The following is a 12,109-nucleotide window of genomic DNA, read 5'->3' on the forward strand; positions in this document are numbered from 1 at the left end:
AGGGATTTTCACTTGTTGGGCCAATGTTTGCTGCTAAGTCTCCATATCCCTTACCTGCTGTGTCCCTGGCAGTGTATTGATTAATATAATTGGTGTAAATAGTAGCTTTAATGTTTGTAACCTGGGACCCTTGAATTAATTCTTTTTCTTGTTATAGCCCACCACACCTTTGCTGCTTTTTGGAGGCTGGCGCCTGACTTTAGAATAATCACCTTTAGAGAAAAAGGCCTCCGGGCCAGAAGATGATGCAAATCACCTAAGCTTTTGCATATGATAAGTTTGCAGGAAGAAAGCCTGGCTTACTGCATGACTCTACCCCTTCCCCCATTATCCTCTATGCATAACTTAAGGTATAAAAACTGCTTTGGAAAATAAAGTGCGGGCCTTGTTCACCGAAACTCGGTCTCCCCATGTCGGGCTTTCTCTTACCTTCTGGCTGAATTATTCAGCCTCTTTTCTCCACTGAATTTCCTCACTGAGCTATCCTTATTCTATTACTCTTTATATCCTTAATTAACGTTTAATTAAGCAGTTGTTTCCTGATCCTCGCCGACGCCGTCCCCGCTTCGAATTCCCTGGATCCACCGGGGCTGGACCCGGCACAAATTCATGCTTTTTCTTTTTTCTTTCTGGAATTCAAGAGACGAAAAGAAGTCTTTTAAAAATGCTAAGATCTGGGTATATTGTGCAATTCTCTGGCCTTGATTTATATGTGTTACAATAACTTTAAAATTAAGTTGTTTTTTTTTTTTCTTGCATCTATAGAAAGTAGAATAGACAGGCGGAAAATACTGCTGGCCAAATCATTATGACTATTTTACATATAAACTGAATTCATTACCTGTAGGATTTATCTCAAGGAGCAGTGGGTGGTTAGAGCAGAGAAATCTTGTCTTTTTCCTTACCTTTCTCCATTCTGTCATCCTTTGATTTACTCTCTAGTCCTCATCTTCGATGTGCTGTGGAGTGGTTTTCAGCCTCATAGTCCACTGTTCATTTTGGTAGCCAGCACTCCCCGGCAAGGCAGGGAGTGGCAGAGACAGGGTGCGCTACGCTTACATTTACTCTGAAACCCATCTGCCTTTTGTTCATACAGAGTTGCATTGGTAATATTATTAACATTTGCATACAAGGGAAAACCTTGAGGCTGTTGCTAAAGACCTGTGACTTCCTATTACTTAAAATAACCTGCATCTTTTTCTTGCATTTGTTTCTATTCCCAGGAGCTTTGCAAAATGTTTTAACCAGAAGCCAAGTTCTTCGTGGTTTCCGAGTGTGTTTTGTAAAAATTGTGCAATTGTGGTGTGAGAAACACATATTTCTGATAACAGAGGCAAGATGTAATGTTTGAGGGGTTACCACAATTAACTATGCTCACGATAACAGAACTTACTCTACAAAGTATGTATAACCACATGAGGCTCTACATGAGGTTTCCCCAAATTGCATTATTTCTAGCTGAATTAAGCACAGGTAATTTTGTTCAGAAGTCTGGGTTTTTGGCAATGTAACATAGTTTATTACCTTTCTCAAAATTGGTTCAAATTTACTTAAGTACTTGTTCTATACTCCTAATGGTTATGCTAAAGAAAGAAACATCCAGGCATGATCATTTTACTTACCCAATTTATCTGTCGGTAATCTTCTATTGGGCTTCCTTGGTAGCTCAGGGGTAAAGAATCCACCTGCAATGCAGGAGACCCATGTTTAATCCCTGGGTTGGAAAGATCCCTTGGAAGAGGAAATGCAGCCCACTCCAGTATTCTTGCCTGGAGAATCGCATGAACTGAGGAGCCTGGTGGGCTACAGTCCATGGGGTTGGAAAGAGTTGGGCACAACTGAAGCCACTTAGCGGCAGCCATCTTCTATTCATTCTTTTGTCTTTTGTTTCAAAATAACACACAAAATGAAGCAATGTGCAGAACTGCTGATATTCATAGGTTGCAAGGAAATAAAAGTATTTGGAGAAAAATGGAAAGCACCATCAAAGATGTACATGCTTCCAAAACTTCTGAAGTTATCCCAGGTTTTCATTCCATAGTTCAGTCAAGGTCATAGGTTAGATTCTTATGTGGACCGGCTATGTCTTTGTCTGAACTCTGGGTCCATCATGGAAGAGGCATCACCTTTATCATTTGGAAAGCCAGCTGTTGCTGTGTCTTTTCTATCTTCGGAAGAGGAGTTACCGTTAGACCCAAATCTTTGAAATTTTGACTCTTTAATTTACACTGTTATTCGCTCAGTCATGTCTGACTCTTCCCGACCCCATGGACAGTATCCCACCAGGCTTCTCTGTCCATGGAATTTTCTAGGCAAGAATATCGGACTGAGTTTCCAGTCCCTTTTCCAGGGGATCTTTCTGACCCAGGGATTGAACTTAGGTCTCCTGCATTGCAGGCAGATCCTTTACCATCTGAGCCACCAGGGAAGAATTTACACTGGAATATGTGATATTTTGGAGAAGGAAATGGCAACCCACTCTAGTATTCTTGCCTGGAGAATCCCATGGACAGAGGAGCCTGGAGGGCTCCAGTCCACGGGGTCGCGAAGAGTCAGACACGACTGAGTGACTAAACCCCTACCCTGTGATATTTTAGAACTACAGCCACAGTCTTTGTCATACATTTGCATTCATTAATTCAAAAGGAAGGCATTGTTTTCTAAAACAAAACACAGCATTTACGGGTAAGATGCTCATTTTGCCAAGACCCAGTTTTTTAACGACATGTTCTCTCCTAAAGAATTGGCGAATAAGATCGCTATCATCAAGGCACAGCGCATTTGGATTCTAAGCTCCAAATACACAGGAGACCAACTGGGGCACCCGGTATGACCCAATTTCCTGACCCAGGCTCTCTCTTGCTAACTTTCCACACTCGGAAATACAATGCAAATTCGAGTGGGGAAAGAAAAGAAATCCACCCAAGAGCTGTTAAAAAAAAATGTATCTATGCAGTAAATCTGTGTACCACTGTGTAATTATAATAACATAAACAAATCCACTATAAGGACATTCACATCAGACCTAATTTCATGCTGAACTATTATAATGCAATTAAGAGCCTCATAGTCCTGTTTTAATTAAGCTCTGTTGTGAAATATGCAGCATTTGAACCTGTTCTGACCTGTTTCGTCTACCATTGAATTACCGCCCTCGACTTGTTTTTCTGCTGAAAGATGAATCTCATTTAAGGATTACTGTTTGCGGCCCTGGCATTTGGTGGGCTTTTCTGTGCTTTTATGCCTCCAGATCCAGGCCAGTTTTAGCTCCACAGAAATGCCCTATACATGGTCTCTTGACTTACCTGTCTCAAAAGATTTGTTAACTCACCCTGGGCTTTTGTGGCCATAAAGGAACAGATCTGATTGGTTCAATGAAAGAGATTTTAGTTGACAGGAGAGTTCACTTGTGGAGCTAACTTCAACTTCCGTAGGGCAGAGTCAGTATCTACGGGCCTATCCTTTTGCAGAAATACTAAGCAAACTCCAATTTTCCGTGGATATTACTTAGTTTGCCAACTAGTTTAACCATTACTCACCAGAAAATGAAAAACAAAGGCATCTATATAAAATGCACTTCATAGAATAATCAGATCCTACTTCCTTCTTTTTATCTCTCACTTAACTTTCGGCAAGAATGTCTAGATTGTCTGGTATTTGCCTTAACGAAATCGTCCCTTCTTCGATTCCGATTGCCTGAAATAAAACTAAACAGGAAATATTACAGGTGAATGTCTAGCTTGGTGATCAAATATCAAGCCAGTCTGCTGAAGAGCCTGTTACCCAACAACTAGTTTTAAAGAATTAGAGTGAAAAGTCAGGAGAACAGAGTTTTAGGCAATCATGTCCACCCACTTAGATTATTTGGAAATGAGCCAAAGGGCTTAAGAAAAATCAAACGGCGATTGCTTCATCACACCTCACCTCTGTGTCCATCCTCTGCTCTGCCTCTCTTTCGGTTTAGTTCTTGTTATAAAACATCCATGTTCTGCTTTTTTATTTTTTATTTTTTTACCTTGTCCTACTTTCTTAACCCTAGGGAGGATTTTAAGAAGGTTTCAAAGCTAAGCATCCCCAATTGCTTCAGGCTGTCTTTGGTTGTAAGTCAGAATATAAAGCAATTACCCGGAGGGTAGGATGTGTTGGTGGCCAATGGGAGAGTGTTCCCTAGATCACCAGGTAACTGAAAATATTCTCTTCAGGGTGAACATCTGGTTCAGATTCTTAACCATTTCTAGTGAGGTTTTATGGGTCACTCTCCCTTTTCCTTTTCCAAAAGGTGTGTACTCGTAAAGCAGAAATAATAGGGTTTAACTTGGTCCACATGCCACTGCTTCCCTGGTGGCTCAGACAGTAAGGAATCCACCTGCAATGCAGGAGACATGGGTTTGATCCCTGGGCTGGGACGATCCCCCTGGAGAAGGGAATGGCTACCCACTCCTCTATTCTTCCCTGGGAAATACCACAGATAGAGGAGCCTGGAGGGCTACAGTCCATGGGGTTGCAAAGAGTTGGACATGACTGAGAGACCAACATACACATGCCTTGTGGACACGTGTTTGATGATCAGATCTTAAGGACTGCTGGATGGAAATTCTGGAAATGACCACAATTGCTTTAGTATCAGAACTGTATGGTCCAAAAAATAACTAAATAAATAAAGAGAAAAACATTAGTAATTTTTTTTTCTAATGAATCTCCAATTCAAAGAAGCTTGAGAACCTTCCGTGGATATTAATAAAACTAAATAGCTGTAGTAATTCCGATGCTGCCTCTATTTTGATTTTCTATGACAAACGACAGTGTATCCTTTTTGAGTCGAGGGATGTTTGCAAAATTCCTGCTCAGACCAAGGATAGACAAATCTTCCCATAGATTCTTTCACAGGCACACTTCACTGAGGCAAAATTCAGCATGCTCAAAAATTCAGAAAAATTCAGAACCGTGTTCAGACACAGTTTCATTGCTCAGCCACACACTAACGCACAAAGACAGTGGTCTCTGCATCAAACATGTTACCACATGCTGTAATCAACAGTTATGTCAGCTTTAGAGTCAGATCAATTTGGGTTCAAATATCAGAGCTACATGGTGATTTGTGGTCCCAGGGGGCCACTGCGATATATACGCCTCTTTCCCTCACCTGAGCTAGTTGAGAGAAACTAAGCAAGCACAGGAACCAGACTAAAGGAAATAAAAATGTCAGCCTCATGACTACTAAAGCTGTTTGGAAGATGCAGCTCTCGATTAGCAACCAAAGTGGGCTTGGTAACTCATTACCCCATAAGGCAGGAGCTGGAAGGAAAGTCATGCTCAGAAGAGGCTGCTCTTGTTAGGACTTGACTCTGAACAGGCAGAGGATGTGGGTGCTTCCTGAATACAAAAAAAAAAAAGAGAGAGAGAGAGAGAAAAGGGGCAAGGGAGCTACTCTGAGTTTTTGCTCCAAAAACACCAAGGAGGAGAGTAAGAAAAGCTTGTGGGTAAATCAGAGGTAGAGAAATAGGATTATTTCTTAGTAAATAGTATCATCATACAACTGTCTTTGGGCAAGTTACTTAATATTTCTGAACCTCAGTTCCCCTGGCTATAAAATGGGAATAATAATACCAAGCTGACAGAGTTGCAACATAAACAGACAAACAAGGGTGGGTATGTGTGTGAACTGTCCGCCTCCAGGCCTACCACTCAATCACTCTGATTTACTTTCTGGTCTGGGTGGTGGTGGTTTAGTTGCTAAGTTGCGTCCGACTCTTTCCGACCAAAAGGAACTGTAGCCCAGCAGGCTCCTCCGTCCGTGGGATTTCCCAGGCCAGCATATTGGAGAGGGTTGCCATTTACTTCTCCAAGGGATATTCCCGACCCAGGGATCGAAGGAGTGTCTCCTGCATTGCAGGTGGATTCTTCACTGCTGAGCCACCAGGGAAGGTCTTCCTTTCTAGTCTATCCAGCCATTCTCGCCCTAGACTCTAGATCGGTTAGGATGTCTCTGGGTAGTAGGCAATTCACTCCTCTCTTTCCTCAGACTAGAGATGCTTGAGAAGGAGAGGAGGAAGAAGGGTGTGCATATCAAAAGCAATAAGAGCTATTTCTAAAAGCCTGCTCTGCACAGTTTACTACCCAAAGTCTCAAGGTCACTTACGGTCTAAAAGGAATCAGCTTCCAAAGCAAGAGTTACTCCTTTGCAGACACACGCAGACATCTTCAGCGTCTTGTGGCACGCCCGTGCTGCCAGCCCTGCAGCGTGGGTGTGTTTCCTCCTGCATTTCCAGGACAGAGAGACTTCCATCCAGCAAGGCTCCTGGCTAACTCCTGTATCACCAAGTTCTTCACAGAATAAGCAGAAAGCCCCTGGTTCTCCAGGATGAGCCACGCTGTTCCCATCCCATTTCTTTTGCTCTGTTTTGCCTAAAGTCTTACATCCTCTTACATCCAAAGGCTGGAGATATCAGAGATGTGTGTGATACTTGGCCTGGAGCTGCACTTGCAGCCAGGAGGCTTCAGTTCTGCTCCTGGTTTAGGCTTCAGCTGTGATCCTGGCTCTGGGAGGGGCTGGAAGACCAGCGACACCCACCTCCTGATTTGACCTGGGGATGCACAGTGTCGCTAAACATGCCCACCAGGTGATCACACAGATTAGAAAGTAAATACATAAGTGGATTCACGTTCCCACTGCTGCTACCATGGCTTTGACATAGTTTATTAAATGCTTTCTTTAGATGTAGTCAATGCTATTGCTAAGCCTGTCCTGCCTGCTTGCCACGGGCCCATTGCAGTAGCATGGTTAGTGGTACCCATGCTTGTTGCCACATTTGAGACATCTGTCACTCAAAGCTCACATCTAGCTGGCAACTGAACTCTGATGGTTCTGTTTCAGAAAAAGAATCATTGACTCTGTCTCCAATTCAACTGCCACTCCCCAAATGCAGGGTCTCCTCCTCTAGTTTTGGTGAGATGAGCTCCAAACTATCGTCTTTCTGGTCTACCTGTCCCTCTGCCTTTAGCTCTGTTACTCTAAAATACAAGTCAAATGAAGCCTGTCTTCTACTCAAAAAACCGCCAGCCTTCTCCTCTTTATGAATTACACTACGAATATCTTAGCAGGGTATCCTGTGTCTCCACAGTGCAAATGATGTTTCTAGCCTTACATCCTGGTTCTCACACCTGCCCTTCAGTCAGGTCCACTGGACCATGGATTGGCCCTTGAGCCCCCGGTGCATTCTGCATCTCGGTTCTGGACACACCCATGGCCCTTTTTGTACATTTTGAGATCCCAGTAAGGTTTTGAGACCCAAATCAAACCTCACCTCCTTGGTAAGGTTCCTTCTGTGCACTCATCACAATTACATTGACTTTAAGTTAAATGTATACCAGTCTCTTACTGTGAACTTCTGATAGATCCTGAAACTTGTCTATATTTTCTGAAAAAACTAACATAGATGGGTCCTCAATAAATGTCTGTTTTTAATTGTAACTTTAATTTTTTAACTTTAATCTTTTCTTTCATTCAAGCTATTTTAAGACATTTATCACTTCTTTACCTGTTCACCTAGATTTTAATGTTACCTTTTCATTTTCAAAGAAAAAGCTTCCCAGCTAGAATCCTGGGAGTTTATTGTCAACTAGAGACTTGAATTAAGTAATAATTGGCCAGAACTTTCCTTTGTATTATTTGATCTTTCTGTATTTTTGAGTGTTGAAAGTACTTGCAAATCATCTTAGGAGTTAACTTCGAGGAATGTGTTTGACATGAACTTTCTGCCACAACAGATAAACGCTTTCTGCCTCAGAAGGAGCCAGTGAAGAAAAAAATCAATTGAATACTTTCCTTTACTTACCTCTGAAATGACTGGAGTATGTGAATAGGGAAACTGAACATTTTAGAAAGCATTTTGTATAGCTCAGCAGTTGCAGGAGAAGATGAGAAAGAAATCTGGAGGCGAGAAGGTTTATCAGCCTCAAAAAATTTTCTGGAGCAGTATAATCTAATGTTTCATTGCCAGTGTTTTAGACAAGCAATAGAGCAATATCTTTTGAATTCGTTCATAGTTCAGTTAACTTTACTAAAGGCCCCACAAGGAATGCTGTCTTTAGACAATGGAATAATCACAAACTAAATATGCAAAAATCCTGCCCTGTGCACGTCACTAAAATATATCTTTAATTTATCTTGCCTCCTGTTTTGGTGATGCCAGAGACTTAGCTTACTACAAAGAAACAAAAAAGAGCAAAAATTTATCTTGGATGGAAAGGCACAAACACCCATTCATAAAACCATTCGTAAGCTTTTTTTTAATCAACCCTGTCATTGTCGCAGCCTGCTTGATCTTCCTACTTTGGGTTAATATGGGAGCCAATTACAGCTTCATCTGTGTAGAATTAACTTTACGGAGCACACACCGGGGATTTGTCTTTCTTCACTATGTAGATATATGTCATAAAAATATGCCTGGAATGGAGGCAGAGGCATTGCAGATGGCAGAGACTCTCAGATTTATTGTAGATGCATTTAAAATTGGTTCTGCTCTTGCCAGAAGTTAATTGTTTTTCTCTCCTTTTCTGGGGCTGGGGGGTTGGGGGGGTCTCTGTGTCTCACTAGGTGGCAGTGTATGATTATATCTGGAAAAACCATGGCGTCCAGTCCAGCATCTCCAGCTGTGACCTCCAACAGCACAATGAAATTTCTATGACTGCACTTGGTCCAGGAGGCATTACTTCTCATGTAGCTGTATACACCGTTTATCCCAGTGGGTTCCAAGAGCTATACCGCCATTTTCTTAGGCTTCCTAGCGGTGCCATTGTTGAGGTGAGTATACATGAAAAAATTTTAATGCAAATGCCGTGTATGTCGTCATGCATGCATATATGTGGGTGTATTTATACTCAATTTTAAAGCTTCAAAATTAATTTGCAAACATAACTGATGCTTCTAATAGCATATAGGACTTGAAGATGTATTTTAATGTCTTCCTAAAGAAACAAAGGTACCACATAAGAAAAAAAAATGTTTCTGGGCATAGCTTTTGGAAGAGAGGCGGGAAACAAATTATGTGAAATAATTCGGGAATCTGCTTGATAAACTTTGACTCAGTTACTATTTGGAAATAACCAGCAGATTGATGAAGAAGAAATATGAGTCCATAGACACTTTGATGTGGCAGAAAAGTACACAGCCCTTTGCTTAAATGATCTTACACAAAATGAATGATATGGTATGGTTTCATTTTTTTTTCCATAAGATAAATCTGAAAAAAAAAATAAAGAAAAGCCTCCATTTCCTAAATGTTTCAAAATTTTTATAGTAGCATTTGGCAAAGATCTTGGTCACATTTCCTTCTAAAAAGTCAAGGTCTTTTGGTGAGCCGAGTTTATTTGAAAGAAAACACACACACACACACACACACACACACAAAACCCTCTTACATCGCTTCATAGTCTCAGAATTCAAACTTCCAGGCATGTTGGGACCTGAGGTCCCCATTAGCATCAACAGTGGTGTTGAATCATGAGGTCAGAAAGTGTGTTATTTCCCATTATTTGATGGAGATAAGGGTGGAGGAGCAGAGTTCAGATACGTATCACATCCGATTCTCTGGTCTTGCTGGCATGAAACGCCCTTCGCAGTGGCACAATGCTGTTGCTAAGAATTTGCAGCATGAGGATCTTTCCATTCCCATCACACTTTCCCTGTGGAGTTTAGCTATAGCTGTTTCTGTTATGAGGTTGATGAAAGTATGCCTTCATAAAAATTGCTTTGACTATAACCTTGAAGAAGTTTCTAACTGTCTAGAGCTCAGCCTTGCAGATTAGCCTGCTTCTCCTGTCTACAAAACCCAGCCCACAACGGTATTTGGTACTTGAGTGACTCTCTCAGGCTCTCAGAGAAGCAGAGGTGTGCTAGACCCATTGTCTCCCCTCCCCTCTCCCTGATAGAGGAGAGGATTGTGCATATTGTAGCAAGGAAGTGGGTAGGCAGATGAGGACTAGGCCCCATGTAATTCTCCGGGGCTTTGGATCACAGGCTGCTACTGACTCTTCTGCACCCGTGCATGTGCACTAGGCCCTTGGCTTAGTCATTTCCCACTGCTCTGACTCCATCTTTATCTGTAAAACTGGGTTATGAATATTTATGCTACCTGCCTCATAGGGATTTGGGACAGATGAATGAGATAACATTGGCAACGTATTTTAGGTCTTTTTAAAAAAGGTGCAATATGCATTACACAGTGCTATGGATCATGCTCATGGCATTCTTGCAGCAAGAATACAGGAGTGGTTGGCCATTCTTGTGCTGCAGTCTATGGGGTCACAGAGTCAGACATGACTTAGTAACTGAGCAACAACAACATGGATCATGCATGATTAAAATCATTCAACTTTTAAACATTTTTTTCAAATGTAGTACCATTTTGCTAAAACTAAGATAACTTCTAGGAGGACTGTAAGATGGGGCAGGAAGTATTATTGACCTACCTGGTTTTGGATGTCTGGGTTTTCCATGCTGTGGGATTATATAATGGTCGATTATGTGATGGTGGAAGTGTCTGGACCCCTCTAAGCCTGTTCCCAACTGAGATGTTAACAAATACAAAGCCAGCTTTTCCTCTTTTTTCAGATCTCAGCAAAGGCACAGGGGCCTGCTCTCTCTGCAGTCCAAGTCTAAAGCCCAGCCACCTATTTCTTTATACTTGAGTGTTACCTGTTTTGTCCACTATGAAATCCATTTTGAAAGGATCTAGCCTCTTTGCCAGGTGGCTCAATGATAAAAGAACCTGCCTGCCAGTGCAGGAGACATAGATTCCATTCCTTGGTTAAGAAGATCCCCTGAAAGAGAAAATGACAACTCGCTCCAGTATTCTTGCCTGGAGAATCCCATGGACAGAGGAGCCTGGCAGGCTCTATGGGGTCGCAAGAGCTGGATATGACTGAGCAGCACAGCAGGAGCCTCTTCGCAGCTTCTCTTAACACTTTTTAGGAGTGCTTGTGTGCGTGCTAAGTCACGTCAGTTGTGTCCGACTCTTTGGACTATAGCCCGCCAAGTTCTTCTGTCCATGAGATTCTCCAGGCAAGAATACTGGAGTGGGTTGTCATGCCCTCCTCCTGAGGATCTTCCCAACCAGGGATTGAACCCACGGCTCACGTCTCCTGTATCGGCAGGTAGGTTCTTTACCACTAGCACCATCTGAGAAGCCCCTTTTTAGGAGTACTAGATCTTATTGTTCTAAACCTGTTTCCAGTACTAAACTGTGTCTCCCAGAGGACAGGAACCATAAAACCATACTAGTCCCAGAGCATTCTGAAGACTAGGCAGGTTTTCTTTCAGCCACGTGACTGGCTATTCAACAATATTCCTACTTTCTTTTATATCTTGACCACTTGCAGGCACAGTCAGATCTGTTACTGGCTTTTTGAGCTACAAAACCTGAAATTGGAATGGATTTGAGACTTTTTTGGCAACTTCAGTGGGAAATGAAATCCATGTATTATCTTTCCCAAAGACATATGCATGGTAAAGAAATTTCCAACAACACTTAGATAGATTTTACTTTCTGGATTAAAGAAACAACAACTTTTCTTTTTTTTTTATTTTTTTTTTATGCAACTTTTCAAACTGTAGTTTATAAGTAGTCATCTACTGGGATTAACGTTAACTTTTCCCTTTGAATTCCCTATCTGTGTGCTAGGCACATAGCTATTGCTCAAGGAAATCTTTAAATTGCCTTGAATTTTGGGATGCCAAGCTATACTACTTGATGAGTAATTATGCTCCATGAGATCTTTTCCATTAATGCCTATATCATGTGAAGAGAGGGAACTTATACTTAGGAAGGGCTTCCCAGGTGGCTCAGTGGTAAAGAATCTGCCTGCCAATACAGGAGACCCAGGTTTGATCCCTGGGTCTGGAAGATCCCTGGAGGAGAAAACGGCTACCCACTCTAGTATGCTTGCCTGAGGAATCCCATGGACAGGAGATCCTGGCCGGTTAGAGCCCATGGGGTGGCAAAAGAATTGGACAAGACAGCGCAACTAAACAACAGCAAATACTTCAGAAATGACTCAGATCCGTTTAGAGACACCTGTAAGATCTGTGCCACATTTTGATGGATATTCT

The sequence above is a fragment of the Bos grunniens genome, chromosome 23, assembly GCF_055505025.1.
Source record: "Bos grunniens cultivar Pamir isolate PY7600 chromosome 23, Bosgru_T2T1.0, whole genome shotgun sequence".
Lineage (NCBI taxonomy): Eukaryota > Metazoa > Chordata > Mammalia > Artiodactyla > Bovidae > Bos > Bos grunniens.